This window comes from Microcaecilia unicolor, chromosome 6 (genome assembly GCF_901765095.1).
Source record: "Microcaecilia unicolor chromosome 6, aMicUni1.1, whole genome shotgun sequence".
Taxonomy (NCBI): domain Eukaryota; kingdom Metazoa; phylum Chordata; class Amphibia; order Gymnophiona; family Siphonopidae; genus Microcaecilia; species Microcaecilia unicolor.
Window position 1 is genome coordinate 31,998,888 of NC_044036.1, and position 16,411 is coordinate 32,015,298.

Genomic DNA, 16,411 nt, shown 5'->3' on the forward strand with positions numbered 1-16,411 from the left:
AACCTTAGATTGTGAGCCCTCCTGGGACAGAGAAATATCCAGAGTATCCTGAATGTAACTCATGTTGAGCTACTACTAGAAAAAGGTGTGAGCAAAATTAAAAAAAAAAAAATAATAACTATTCCATTAGGTGCTAACAATCAATTATTGGAGTTAACATGCTCTTAATTGACAATGATTAGGAGTACTGGTAATGCATGGATCTCCCTACGTCCTATGATATGTGCATCTAAATATTGTACAGTTCCTTTGACTAAGCTGCATTAAAAGTGGCCTTAGTGTGTCCTTATGCTACGGCTATTTATAGCACAGCCAGGAAAAAAGCTTAGTGTGTGAGCCTTTACCACTACCTGTTTTGCAGGCCGTAAGGGCTCACGTGCTAATCACATGCTAATTAGCATATAGGAATGCAGATATGGTAACTGATTAGCCCAGAAATGTCTACTCCCTACCCCCAGACATGCCCCTTCTGAAAAAAATTAAAATAAAATCAGAAGGACACCTCAGTGCACAACTCAAAAGTGGTGTGCCCATGAGAAGAGCATGGGCAGGTCAGAAATGTTCCCAGAAATTAGATGCAACGCTGTAGAATACGTGGATGTATGCGCCTAACTGTCATCACTTGGGCATAAGCATTTACACCACTGAAACCTTCTGCTCAGTGTGCTGCTGCGGCTAGGAAACCAAATAGAATGTTGGGTATTATTAGGAAAGGTATGGAAAACAGGTGTGAGGATGTTATAATGTTGTATTGCTCCATGGTACGACCGCACCTTGAGTGTTTGTGTTCAATTCTGGTCACCGCATCTCAAGAAAGATATAGTAGAATTGGAAAAGGTGCAGCGAAGGGCGACGAAAATGATAGCGGGGATGGGACGACTTCCCTATGAAGAAAGAGTAAGGAGGTTAGGGCTTTTCAGCTTGGAAGAGAGACGTCTGAGGGGAGACATGATAGAGGTATATAAAATAATGAGTGGAGTGGAACAGGTGGATGTGAAGCGTCTGCTCACGCTTTCCAAAAATACTAGGACTAGGGGGCATGCGATGAAACTACAGTGTAGCAAATTGAAAACAAATTGGAGAAAATGTTTCTTCACCCAACGCTTAATTAAACTCTGGAATTCGTTGCCGGAGAACGTGGTGAAGGCGGTTAGCTTGGCAGAGTTTAAAAAGGGGTTAGACAGTTTCCTAAAGGACAAGTCCATAAACCACTACTAAATGGACTTGGGAAAAATCCACAATTCCAGGAATAGCATGTATAGAATGTTTGTACGTTTGGGAAGCTTGCCAGGGGCCCTTGGCCTGGATTGGCCGCTGTCGGGGACAGGATGCTGGGCTCGATGGACCCTTGGTCTTTTCCCAGTGTGGCATTACTTATTTACTTATGTACGAAACACTTGCAACCCATATTTAGGTACAAGGAGTGCTAAGCTAGTATTCTGTAAAGGGCACTCTGTGCAGAGCACATACTAAGAATATAAGGACATAAGCATTGCCATAGTGGGATAGATCGAAGGTCCATCAAGCTCAGTATTCTGTTTCCAACGGCGGCCAAATCAGGTCACAAGTACCTAGCAAGTTTCCAAAACATTTTATGCTGCTTATTCTAGGAATTATGCAGCAGATTCTCCCAAGTCTATTTTAATAATAGCTTATGGACTTTTCTTTTAGGAAGCTATCCAAACCTTTTTTAACCCCCCTGCCTGTTGAAAATGGCCGCCTAGGGGCAGGGGGAGATCGCGATTCGTCGAGTGTCATTGCTCCGCCCTCGACGTCATCACGTTGTGACGCGAGGGCGGGGCAGACACTCATGGGGAAACCGGATATCTAGACCGCTTCAAACTTCCGGCTGAGGCTTCATTAGAACGTTGGAGGTGCCTTTTATATATAGAGATGTGTGTGCACTAAAAATAGAAACATGATGAAAAAAAAAGAACAAATGCAATTTTTGTTGAAGTTTTTGTTTTGAAACAATAGTATGCAAACCTATTTCGTTGCGTGTGTTTTAACAATTTGATTCCAACACAACTGAACAACCTTAGTAGAAACGTTTCACAGGTAAGCTTGCCAGACATCTCATTTGCATGTACAGCCAGCTTTCACATGAAAGACTAAATATCCACGGGAAATCTTACAGGTTAGTACACTGCATTATCTCATTGATTATAGTAACATCTGCTAAGCAAACCTCTGTGTTGTGTACACATAAGACTAATAATTAAAAAGGATAATTTCTTTAATGTAGGCTGACTCACAGGAGCTCCTGTTTATAGAGATTTCCTGTGTTGCACTTGAGATCATTTTAGCCCATTCTCCAAAACATTGTGGGATTAAAGTTCTGCAACACAAAGCTAAAACGTGTATTATACTTAAGCTGTACAAAAGTCCAAAGCTGTTGTGCTTGTATGGGGAGGGGGTGGGGCAGGCATGTGAAAATTCGTCAAGTCAGAAGTGGGCTATGAAATGCGAACAAGAAGTTACATTTCTGCAGTTTCTGAACGGCCTATCTCCCCTCACCTATCCACACCCACCCTGTTAGAATATCAATGATATGCTTTGATGTCCCCATGCATACCTCCTACCCACCCCATCCTCCCACCCTGTCAGACTGTCATAGTAATGCTTGAATGTTTTCACTTATATACACTGTCAGCTAGCACATTTGCTTATTTCCGATCTGAGGAAGAAGGGCAACCTTCGAAAGCTATTCAAGAAATGTATTAAGTTATGTCCAATAAAAAAGGTATCATCTTATTTTCTTTTCCATGTTTTATTTTGTTTGATTTATATAGATTCTACATGGAATGTTGCTATTCCATGTAGAAGTCGGCCCTTGCGGATCACCAATGTGGCCGCGCAGGCTTCTGCTTCTGTGAGTCTGACGTCCTGCACGTACGTGCAGGACGTCAGACTCACAGAAACAGAAGCCTGCGCAGCCTTCTACATGGAATGTTGCTAGTGGAATAGCAACATTCCATGTAGAATCTCCAATAGTAGCAACATTCCATGTAGAATCTCCAATGGTATCTATTTTACTGTCATAGTAATGCTTGAATGTTTTCACTTATATACACTGTCAGCTAGCACATTTGCTTATTTCCCATCTGAGGAAGAAGGGCAACCTTCGAAAGCTAATCAAGAAATGTATTAAGTTATGTCCAATAAAAAAGGTATCATCTTATTTTCTTTTCCATGTTTTATTTTGTTTGATTTCTATTGAACGGGGAATAAATTCCACCTGGGAAAAAAAAAATTCATGCATGCCTTAAATTTAACACTTTTGGCCAAACGCCCTGAAGCTCTTTTTCCTGAAAAATGTTTACTTGCACATTTTGTTTTTCTTATTGTTTTCCCCTTTGCACTTTGAAGAAATTAAGGGGTGATTCACCTCCCAGCTTACTGCTAAGCAGTTGGCAACTCCGTTTCTGAAACATATGGCAAAACAGTGTCAGTGCTGATTTACGGTTTAATGGAGTCTGTACCATAGCTTGAGGCATAAGGACTTTTCTAAAGAAGGCAAGATCTGGCAAAATCAGTTGATGAGTCTAGAATGGGACCACTATACCGGCATTACGGGGATATTTCTCTACAGGTCACAGGGATGCTGCATGCTAACTCTCAGGTTCTATATAGGTTATCCAAATTTGGGCATGGATCCCAGATCTGTGCATAAACTAGTCAATTAGGCACTAACAACCACTTAATTGGCAGTAATTAGGAATTAGATGCAGATTTGCCCTATGCCCTATTCTAAGAACATAAGAATATCCATACTGGGTCAGACCAATGGCCCATCTAGCTCAGTATTCTGCTTCCAGCAGTGGCCAAGCTAGGTCACAAGTACCTGGCAAAAACATAAATAGTAGCAAGATTCATGCTACTGATCCCAGGGCAAGCAGTGGCTTCCCCATGTAGGACGGTAGTACAGCACTACAAAAATACTCCTTCCCTTCACATAGTAACATAGTAACATAGTAGATGACGGCAGAAAAAGACCTGCACGGTCCATCTAGTCTGCCCACGATAAACTCATATGTGTATACCTTACCTTGATTTGTACCTGTCTTTTTCAGGGCACAGACCGTATAAGTCTGTCCAGCAGTATCTCCCGCCTCCCAACCACCAGTCCCGCCTCCCATCACTGGCTCCGGCACAGACCCCGTATAAGTCTGCCCTCCCCCATCCTAGCCTCTCAACCACCAACCCCTCTTCCCCCCGCCACCCAATTTCAGCTAAGCTTCTGTGGATCCATTCCATTCACACATGGAATGTCTATCCATAATGATTCCACGCTGCTGTAGATTTCATGTAGAATGATTATTTTGTGTAACTCAGTTCCTTCTTTAACATATAGACGTTAAATGTGTGTGCTCGATGCAAAGAGCTCCTAGCTCTCAGAGAACGAGTCTGTTCTCTTGAGGCTAGAGTAGCAGACTTGGAGGAGCTGTGGGAGACAGAGAGGATGTTGTAGAGAGGTCTCCCCTCCAGTCTGGCAGCCCCTGTGCTGCCGTGCAGCAGGGAGGTCTCCTAAAAGAAGAGCAGAACCCTGTTGAAGTATGAAGTAATCCTGCAGCCAGGACCTCCCACCAGGAGATACAATATCCTCTCACTCTGAGGATGTGTGTCCAGGAGCTTCTGCCCAGGAGGGAAAGCTTAGGACAGTTGTTGTAGTTCATTTGTTCATAGATAGCTGGGTGGCTGGTGGACATGAGGATTACCTGGTCACTTGCCTGCCTGGTGCAATGGTGGCAGACCTCACGCGTCACCTAGATAGCATTTTAGATAGTGCTGGGGAGGAGCCGGCTGTCTTGGTACATGTAGGTATCAGTGACATAGGAAAATGTGTGTGTGTGTGTGTGTGTTTGGGGAGGGAGGTTCTGGAAGCCAAATTTAGGTAGAAAGCTAAAATCCAGATATATGCGTAGTTGAGACAATGGTGCAGGGATGAGGGATTTAGATTTGTTAGGAACTGGGCAACATTCTGGGAAAGGGGGGAGCCTTTTCCAAAAGGATGGACTCCACCTTAACTGATATGGAACCAGGTTGCTGGTATCAAAATTGAAAAAGGAGATAGAGCAGCTTTAAAATAAAATGGAGGAGGGGGAAGCCGATAGACACCCAGGAGCGTATGGTTCGGTGTGGAATATCCTTGAAGGATACAACTGAAAGAGGATCCTTAGGAAATCCCGAGAGAGAGGTTTCAATAATGGTGATAGAAAGCCAGGAATGTTTAATGGGAGTAAAGGATGCAAATTATCCCCGTCAACTTCAAAGCAGCTTGTAGATGCAAGGAAAAAACACAATTTGAATATACAAATTCTAGAAGCCTAAAAATAAGATGGGAGAATTAAAATATATCTCTTAGTATGAACTGCAAAGTACTTAATATGAAACTAAATTCCTGTGGAGTGCAAAAAAATATATGATAATGAGAAAGGAGAAAAGCCTCTGTGCCCACACCTGCCCCAATGCATATCTTTTATAGGGTAAGGATTTAAAATCATGGGTCAGTTTTCTTCATCGGCATAAAAAACCCTTAGCTCAATTCTTTTCTTGCTAAAAACTCCACAGGAATGGTATAAAGTTCTTGGATCCACAAATATTTTTTGAATAAAAAACATTTAACTTAAATTTCTAAATAGCTTGTAGAGACAAACGTGCAGAGGAAATCAGTCACACCGACTGTGGCCAAAGTTTCGCTACTGTGAGCTGTTTCAAGGCATGTATGACATCAGTAACTTTAGCACAAGATCCCAGTGCACTGAAGATGTGCTAAAGTTACTGATGTCATACCACTTACCGAACAGCCATTTCCGGGGGGAGCTCTTACTGCTACCTATTAGGTGACAGTAAGGGTTCCCGCGCTAACCAAATATTTTTGTAGCACCGGAAATGGCATGCATTGCACTGGGGGTGGGAAGTCCATTGTCTCATGGCTTAATTCTGAAAAATGTTCGAAAATAGTGGAAGACACTGTTGAGAAGGCATGAGATGATATTTATTGTTACAGACTGACTACAGAATCTAGGCACCGTGGAGGGGCATAATCAAACGGGGACGACCATCTCTAAGGGCACCCATCTCTAAGGACGTCCTGGCGAAGGGGCGGGGAAACCCGCATTATCGAAACAAGATGGGCATCCATCTTTTGTTTCGATAATACAGTCAGGGACGCCCAAATCTCAACATTTAGGTCGATCTTAGAGATGATCGACTTAAGTGTTGAGATGGTCGACCTTAGAGATGGTCGTCCCTGGTTTTCGGCGATAATGGAAACTGAGAACGCCCATCTCAAAAATGACCAAATCCAACTCATTTGGTCGTGGGAGGAGCCAGCATTCGTAGTGCACTGGTTCCCCTCACATGCCAGGACACCAACCGGGCACCCTAGGGAGCACTGCAGTAGACTTCACAAATTGCTTCCAGGTGCTTATCTCCCTTACCTTCGGTGCTGAGCCCCCAAACCCACTCCCCACAACTGTACGCCACTACCATAGCCCTAAAGGGTGAAGGGGGGCACCTACATGTGGGTACAGTGGGTTTCGGGTGGGTTTTGAAGGGCTCACATTTACCAGCACACATGTAACAGGTGGGGGGAGATGGGCCTGGGTCTGCCTGCCTGAAATGCACTGCACCCACTAAAACTGCTCCAGGGACCTGCATACTGCTATCATGGAGCTGGGTATGACATTTGAGGCTGGCATAGAGGCTGGCAAAAAATTTTTGTTAAGCTTTTTTTTTAGGGTGGGAGGGGGGTTGGTGACCACTGGGGGAGTAAGGGGAGGTCATCCCCAATTCCCTCCAGTGGTCATCTGGTCAGTTTGGGCACCTTTTTGAGGCTTGGTCGTGAAAAAAAAAGGACCAAGTAAAGTCGACCAAATGCTCGTCAGGGACACCCTTCTTTTTTCCATTATTGGCCGAGGACGCCCATCTCTTAATCACGCCCCAATCCCGCCTTCGCTACAGTGCTGACACGACCCCGTGAACTATGGTTGTCCCCGCGATGGGAAGCAGTTGAGGACGCCCAAAATCGGCTTTCAATTATGCTGATTTGGGCGATCCTGAGAGGACGCCCATTTCCCGATTTGTGTCGGAAGATGGGGACCCTTCTCTTTCAAAAATGTCCCTGATTGTGTGAGTTTGTGTAATAATGTTTGTAGATTTTAAATTATGGGTGTTTTATTGTTATTTGCCTTGAATGAAGGATAGAGTGGGCTATAAATTTGTTCAAAAAAAAATAACATAATTTTTAAATGAATGAAATAAATAAATGATATCAAAGCCTTCAATACTGAGTAATTATGGAATAATTTGATGGCATGTATATGCATAAAATATTGTATTTATTTGTGACATTTATATCTCACATTATCCCAAACAAGTTTGAGTTCAATGTGGCTTACAATAAACAGTATAGGATACATAACAAAGAATAATGCATAAGAAACTAATGTGTTGTAAGAATCCAATTTTACATTACAATATCATAAACATACTGGGATAACTATGGATGTTTAACATTTAGAAGATCTATTATGAATGAGAAATTGTACATGTCGCAAAGAGAAGGTTAATGGTAAATAGAATAATAACCAATTCAGGTAATAATTAATTGTTTGAGATGTGGTTGTTCTTTGTGAGGGTTTGCTTGAATAGGAACAATTTGAGGATTTTGCGGAATTTAGTATATTCCTGTCAGCACGTACATTCTTGAACCTACACTACCCCAGTTGCAAAGGACTTAAATACAAATCAACATATTTTATTTATTTATTTATTGCATTTGTATCCCACATTTTCCCACCTCTTTGCAGGCTCAATGTGGCTTACAATACATCGTGAATGGTGGAGATATATAAGAAGTAAACAATTAGTATTACAGAAGGATCTTGGGTAACATGATAATGCTAAAGCATGATATTAATATAACAAGCAGATATTATAGGACAATTCCGGATAAATGTGTAAGGGTTCACATTTGTTGGTCTTTTTGGTATGTCTTGTTAAAGAGATGGGTCTTCAGTAGTTCGCGGAAGTTAATTAGTTCATTGATCGTTTTTAAGTTGCGTGGCAGCGCGTTCCAGAATTGTGTACTCAAGTAGGAAAAGGTTGACGTGTGCGTTAGTTTGTATTTTAGACCTTTGCAGTTGGGGAAATAAAGATTAAGGAATGTGCGGGATGATGTTTTAGCATTCCTGGATGGTAGGTCTATCAGGTCTGACATGTAGGCTGGGGCATCTCCGTGAATGATTTTGTGAACTAGGGTACATATTTTGAACGTGATGCGTTCTTTAAGAGGGAGCCAGTGTAGCTTTTCTCGTAGGGGTTTAGCACTTTCATATTTTGTTTTGCCGAATATAAGTCTAGCTGCCGTGTTCTGGGCTGTCTGAAGTTTCTTGATTATTTGCTCTTTGCAGCCAGCATAAAGTGCATTGCATATGCATCCAGTTTCTCCTACATAAGCACGCAACTATGGAACGCACTACCTAATGTTATAAAAACAAGGCATGACCTAACAATCTTCCGAAAACTACTGAAAAACAACTTGTTCAAAAAAGCATACCACAATGATCCATCCTAAATACTAGAAAACGAAACCTCACCAAAACTAGACAAAACGGAACTCTCTACACTTAACTGCTTCATTTGTTCAACCACTAATGAATGTTTCGCATTACTCACTACCACTCTACTTCTCATGCAGGATATGAACTTTCTATATTTGATTATCTAACTTACTCTATAATCTACTCTATCATTTATGAACTTTAATGCAAAACTACTTTATAATTATCTTATCATTTATGAACCCTAATGCAATATCACTTTGTATTTCTCAACCTGCGATCGCCAGTCCGGCACAATGTAAGCCACATTGAGCCTGCAAATAGGTGGGAAAATGTGAGCTACAAATGCAACAAACAAATAAATAAATAAATATTTCTTAATTTGGGTGGTAACGAGTTCCACCATTTGGTTCCTAGGTAAGTGAAGTCTGCAGAGCAGACAGTTTTGTAGATCACTTTTTTTGCAATTTGGGAGGTATAGTCTGAGATAGTTTCTTGCCTCATATTTGGTGTTTCTTTGAGGTAAGTTTTTATTAATGGAACCATATAGTCTGGAGCTGTGCCATTTAGTATTTGAAAGATAAAGGTGCATAATTTGAAGATGATTCTCGCTTTGATGGGAAGCCAGTGTATGTCCAACCGGCATCTGAAACTGAACATGGCAAAGACTGAGCTCCTTATCTTTCCACCCAAACCCTCTTCTCCTCTTCCCCCACTTTCCGTCTCTGTTGACAACACCCTCATCCTCCCCGTCTCTTCAGCACGCAATCTCGGAGTCATCTTCGATTCCTCCCTCTCCTTCTCTGCCCATATCCAACAGACAGCTAAGACCTGTCGCTTCTTCCTCTATAATATTAGCAAAATTCGCCCCTTCCTCTCTGAACAGACCACCCGCACCCTCGTCCACTCACTCGTTACCTCTCGTCTTGACTATTGCAACCTTCTCCTCGCTGGCCTCCCGCTTAGCCACCTATCCCCCCTTCAATCTGTCCAAAATTCCGCCGCACGTCTTATCTACCGCATGAACCGATACTCTCATATCACCCCCCTCCTCAAGTCACTTCACTGGCTCCCAATCCACTACCGTATACAGTTCAAGCTTCTTCTATTGACCTTCAAGTGCACTCAATCTGCTGCCCCCCATTACCTCTCTACCCTCCTCTCCCCGTATGTTCCCACCCGTAACCTCCGCTCTCAGGACAAATCACTCCTATCTGTACCCTTCTCCACCACCGCTAACTCCAGACTCCGCCCCTTCTGCCTCGCAGCACCTTATGCCTGGAACAGACTTCCTGAGCCCATACGCCATGCGCCCTCCCTGCCCATCTTCAAGTCCTTACTCAAGGCCCATCTCTTCTCCCTTGCTTTTGGCGCCTAACCACCTTCCCCATTCCTGTTACCTACACTGACTGCGTAGTCTATTACCGTTAGATTGTAAGCTCTCTCGAGCAGGGACTGTCCCTCCCCGTGTTTAAACTTGTACAGCGCTGCGTAACCCTGGCAGCGCTATAGAAATGCTAAGTAGTAGTAGTAGTAGTAGTAATTTGATTAATAAAGGGGAGGCACTTCATCTTTTGTAAAATTGCTTAGAAAATAGTCATATAAAATTATGTTCATCCATCCTCTTGATGCATGCATTCACGCACAGGATTTATTCCTATGCATGTGCCTTATTAAATATCTACATAAGTGCCAAATCCATGCATGCCTAAGAGCAAATGTAAATGTTTGCATTTGTTTATATTTTGCTCACACCTTTTCCAGGAGTAGTTCAACTTGAGTTATATTCAGGTACACTAGGGAGTTCCACAGAGGGCTCACATTCTAAATTTGTATCTGAGCAAAGGAGGGTTAAGTGACTTCCTCAGGATCACAAGGAGCCAGCTTAGCTAGGGTTACCATACGTCCGGATTTACCCGGACATGTCCTCTTTTTGAGGGCATGTCCGGGCGTCCGGACAGATTTGGCCAGCCTGCCTGTTTGTCCGGATTTCTGGACAAACGGACGGGCTGGCTGGCTGGCTGGCGGGGGCGGGACTCGACTCCCCTCCCCTCCCCTTACTCTATATCCCTGGTGGTCTAGAGGTACCTCTTCATCTTCGGGGCAGGAAAGAGCCCCCTCTTTCCTGCCCGGAGCGCTGCTGCTAGCTGCCCTGCATACTGTGAGTCCGGCTCTCGGCGTTTCAAAATGGCCGCCGAGAGTTGAAGCAGCCTCACGAGACTTCAACTCTCGGCAGCCATTTTGAAACGCCGAGAGCTGGACTCACCACAGGATGCAGGGCAGCTGTCGGCAGCGCTCCGGGCAGGAAAGAGGGGGCTCTTTCCTGCCCCGAAGAGGTACCTCTAGACCACCAGGGATAGTAGAGTAAGGGGAGGGGAGGTGACGGGGGGAGAGGAGAATACAGGAGGGAGGCAAGGTGATTTGGGGAGGAGGGGAATATGCGTTAGGGGCGGGGCGAGGGCGTGAAAGGGTCGGGGCAGGGCATGGAAGGGGCGGGACAGGGGATGTGAAAGGGGCGGGGCAAGTGTCCTCTTTTTATGAGGACAAAAAACGGTAACCCTAAGCTTAGATATTGGGCCAGGTGAGGCTCTGGCCCATGGCGCCACTGTGCCAGAATACCCAACCTCTGACCTCACCTGGTCTGCAGGTCAAGCCTTTTCTTCCCTTTTTTACAGGTCCAGCAATGCTCCCTCACCTCTCTCATGGTCCTGTAAATTCTATGTCAGTTGATGACAGCATGACAGGCTGCCTTCAACCAGCCCCTGGGTCTTTCCTCTGCATGTTCTTCCTCTTCTGATGCATTTTCCTGTGGGTGGGACACAGCAGAGCAACAACTGAGGGGCAACTGACGTAGACTTTACAGGACCACAGGCAAGGGAGGGAGATGAGGGAGCACTGCCAGACTTGCAAGAAGGGGGACAGACTGGAACCAGAGGGTGGTGGGGGGGGGGGGGGGAAGGGGGCGATGCCAAACCTGCAGGGGGGGAAGGGGGCACCAGATGCAATGTGATGGGGGGCACCACAAAAGCAAGTTGGCTCACCCTGCCACTTTCTCTTGAGCCAGACCTGCAAGGAGTAGCAGAGGGATCTGAACCAGGCAACTCTGGATGCTAACCCGCTGATCTAACCACTAGACTACTCCATCGTACTTTTAGAAATATGCATGTACTTTCCCTTCTAAAACTGGTGTAACATATGTGCGTTACTGCTTCATAGGCTGGGAAGCCTGTTCCAAATTTACCCCTAAGTTGTATCTTTTGAATGGATATCATCATGGAAAATAGGAAGATGCTTCTGTATCTTAAGACCTTAATCATTTTCAGCAACGTTTCAAAACTAAAATGCACAATAAACCAGAATTAGTGGGACAAGATATTATTGCCCTGAGGAAAATTATGGAGGCGTTATGAGAAACGGGGGCAGAAAAAAATGTTGTATGTATATCTTCCTATGAAGCACTAAAAGCTTATTGACTGCACTAGAAAAAAACAACACCACGTGTGTTGCTCCTTTAGCTTGTACACTGTTGTGAAAGGCACAGGTTGTATTGCTGGAGACATGATTAATAGCTCAACGGGGAGTAAAATGCAGCCATTAAGTAACGATCTAGGATACCTGAGCAACATTAATTGTAGGTTGCCCACAAGAGTGACTGTGCAAGGTGGTGTGTTAACGTTGTAAATGTGAAAACGATTTAGAACTGTGCGCACAACTCCCTTGAAACCACTTGACTTGACATTAATAATATTGACTGAGTCTAGTACAATATACGGCCCGAGTTAAAGATGATTCAAAAACGCCAGGCATCTCATTTAGTGGAAGCTTAACAGCTATTTTGTAGAACTTCATGACTTGTGAATCAATTACGATTGGAATCAAAAGTCGCAACATAAGTTTGAGTGGGTTGCATTGTATCTATTGAAGGGTGATTTTATAAAACGTTAACTCAAGGAGTTTCTTGGGGTGGGGGGGGGGGGGGGGGGCTGGTAGAGACAAAAGTTTTCTGGCTTCTTGTTTTATTTCTTGAATGACACAAACAAGTTCAGCCAAGGATGATAGCATAGGGGGTCCTGACCAGTCCTATCACATCCCTACTTTCTCAGCACACATGATCCACTTAAACAATGAACACAGTGAGGGGTCATGTTCCAAAAGGCACCATTTTGCAAACACTGATAAGGAATTATACATGCTACTTTTTGCCTGAATTACACACACCAGTCTTTCCTCATGCAAATAAGCTATGTAGAAAAATTGCAATGCAGTATTGACATTTTTTTTTTCAAAAAACAGTGCATGAAACCTATTTTGCATAAACTGAAGTTTAATTATGAGCTAATGGTTAATGACCTCCCCTTACTCCCCCAATGGTCACCAACCCCCTCCCACCCTAAGAAAAAAACTTTTTTGCCAGCCTCACATGTCATACCCGCTCCCTGACAGCAGTATGCAGGTCCCTGGAGCAGTTTTACTGGATGCAGTGCACTTCAGGCAGGCGGACCCTGGCCCATCCCCTCCCTACCTGTTACACTTGTGGTGGTAAATGTGAGCCCTTCAAAACCCACCAGAAACCCACTGCACCCACATGTAGATGCCCCCTTTCACCCCTTAGGGCTATGGTAGTGGTTTACAGTTGTGGGGAGTGGGTTTTTTGGGGGGGTTTGGGGGGCTGAGCACACAAGGTAAGGGAGCTATGCACCTGGGAGCAATTTGTGAAATCCACTGCAGTGCCCCCTAGGGTGCCAAGTTGGTGTTCTAGCATGTGAGGGGGACCAGTGCACTACGAATGCTGGCTCCTCCCACGACCAAATGAGTTGGATTTCGTCGTTTCTGAGATGGGCGTCCTCGGTTTCCATTATCGCCGAAAACCGGGAACGATCATCTCTAAGGTCGACCTAAATGTTGAGATTTGGGCGTCCCCAATCATATTATCGAAACGAAAGATGGACGCCCATCTTGTTTCGATAATACGGATTTCCCCGCCCCTTCACGGAGCCGTCCTGCGAGGACGGCCCCAGGAAAACTTGGGCGACCAGTTCGATTATGCCCCTCTACATGTTCTATCTTTGCTTATACCCTTCACTGTCAATTAAAATGTTCTATTACATTTTGTGCTGACATTGTAAGTAGTATACCACGACATACTTTGTATTGTTATTTGAACATTTTTACTGCTGTAATTGTCTATTGCTCATGTTTGATTTATTCTTACTGTACACCGCCTTGAGTGAATTCCTTCAAAAAGGTAGTAAATAAATCCTAATAAATAAAATAAATAAATAAATTAAAAGTAGGAAGAGGATTATAAGGAATGGATTACACAGGAATGAATTACACAGTTCATCACTACTGGATTATTGCTGATTTGAAAGGATCCAACACCTACAGGAGGTGATCTCTCCACAGGAGACACGAAAGACAAATATACGAACAGCGGATCCAAAAGAAGTCCTCGCACAAATGATGTTTCCCAAACAAGGTCTTTATTTAAATCAATAAAATGACCCGACGCGAATCGTGTTTCGGCCGTAAAGGCCTGCGTCAGGGGTCTATAAGTGAACATGAACATGCTCAAAGCCCACCTCTTCCATGTCGCCTTCGGCACCTAACCACCATACCTCTATTCAGGAAATCTAGACTGCCCCCACTTGACACTTGACATTTCGCCCATTAGATTGTAAGCTCTTTGAGCAGGGACTGTCCTTTTGTTAATCTGTACAGCGCTGTGTAACCCTAGTAGCGCTCTAGAAATGTTAAGTAGTAGTAGTAGTAACATAATACACATATAAACTGATCAGAAATCAAAAATATATATAATAATCAAAACATATATTAATCAAAACATTATAAAACATGATCAACGTATACTTAGAGGAATGTACCTATCGATCTTTGGTGCAAAATAAATAAATAAAAGGGTTGATTTAAATAAAGACCTTGTTTGGGAAACATCATTTGTGAGAGGACTTTTTTTGGATCCACTGTTCGTATATTTGATTTAAAAGGATACCTTTTGGACTCAGGATTAATAAGGCACCAAAAATGTTCAGGGGGATGAGAACTTTATGAAGCTGTGGGAGAGTATTTTGAACAAATGTTGTTTGGATTTGATGATACTTCTGATTAAGCAAAGAAGGAAGGGAGAAATGGCATCTCTATTCTGCCTTTGCAAAATCAGGATTTGGATTTTTCAAGCACATGAATTCCATGTTGGCCTTTCGAGACGTTCATACGCTTCGAAAATGAGAGCCGTGAGCAAGTTATTTTTATTTATTTATTGCATTTGTATCCCACATTTTCCCACCTATTTGCAGGCTCTATGTGGCTTACATAGTTTTGTTAACATTGTCATTACAGGATAACAGATACATTTAGTATTGTGCAGAGATTAAGTAAGGGAAGAAAGAAGAAGGAAGGAAGGGAGTGATTAGGGTAATTATAGAAGGTGGGTTAGAAATTAGCATAAACAATTTGAAACAAGAATAAAACAAATGAATAAATAAAAAATCTTTAATAAACATTAAAAAGTCATTAAACACCAAGGACCCCGTGTACTAAGGTGTGTTAGCATTTTTAGCGAGCGCTAAAAATTAGCATGCGCTAAAGCTAGAGACACCCATAGGAATAAATGGGTGACTCAAACATTAGCGCGTGCTGAAAATGCTAGCGTGCTCACAGTGCTGCTTAGTAAGCAGGGCCCTAAAAACCACATGAACAAGAGAAGCAGAAGACAGTGACCCAAACCTTCATAGAGACTCACAAAAAAGAATGCCTTGACCAGTTTCCAAAAGTGCAAATTGTTAGTGCCAGTATACAATATTCTTTCTTGACAGCAGTATAAACATGGGCAAAGTGACCAGGATCTGGGATAGAATGTGCAGACCAATTTGAAGGGGCCCCATCCTAGCTCCGCCCCCACCCTAGCTCCACCCCCATCCTAGCTCCCAGACCATCCCCCCTCCCTCCGAGGCCCCCCTCCCTCCCTCTGAGCTCCAGGGCCCCCTCCCTCCAAGCTCCAGGGCCCCGTCTCTCCAAGCTCCAGGGCCCAGCCGCCCTCCGAGCTCCAGGGCTTCTCCCTCCTTCTCAGCTCCAAGGCCTCCCTCCCTCCTTCCCAGCTCCAAGGCCACCCTCCCTCACTCCCTCCTTCCCAGCTCCAAGGCCGTCCTCCCTCCCTCCTTCCCAGCTCCAAGGCTCCCCTCCTTCCGAGGCCTCCCTCCGAGCTCCAGTCCCCCTCCCTCTGAATTTTTAAAAGTTACCTCGTCAGGTTCCAGGCAGCAGCAGGACTCAGGAGTGAAAAGCGTGCGAGCTGCTCGGCGCTTCAGGAGCCTTCCTTTCTCTCTCTCAGCTCTGGTCCTGCCCTCATTTCCTGTTTCCACGAGGGCGGGACCACAGCTGAGAGAGGGAAGGCTCCTGAAGCGCCGAGCAGCTCGCATGCTTTTCACTCCTGCCGCTGCCTGTAACCCGATGAGGTAACTTTTAAAATTCAGAGGGAGGGGGACTGGAACTCGGGCAGTCGGGGGCGGGGTGGAGACGCCTCGCGGGGCCCCCTTGAGCGTGAGGCCCTATGCGGTCACCTCGCCCTAAGACCGGCCCTGCTAAAAGGCTCCTCTCTTAAACTGGCTACCTGTTTAATCTTGGCTACCTTCTAAAGATCTTTTTTTCATAGGTCTCAATTTCACTGTTATTGTGAAAGAAGTCATATAGCCTGGTACAGATGTCCTGCTGTACTTTGTTTACTTTCTTCTGTGATGTTTGTGGACGTGAGCCCATGAAAGACTATAAAATCTTTAATTACCTCCTTCAGCAGGAGGGGCCGTCTCCCCTGGTGAAAAGTTGACCTTCTG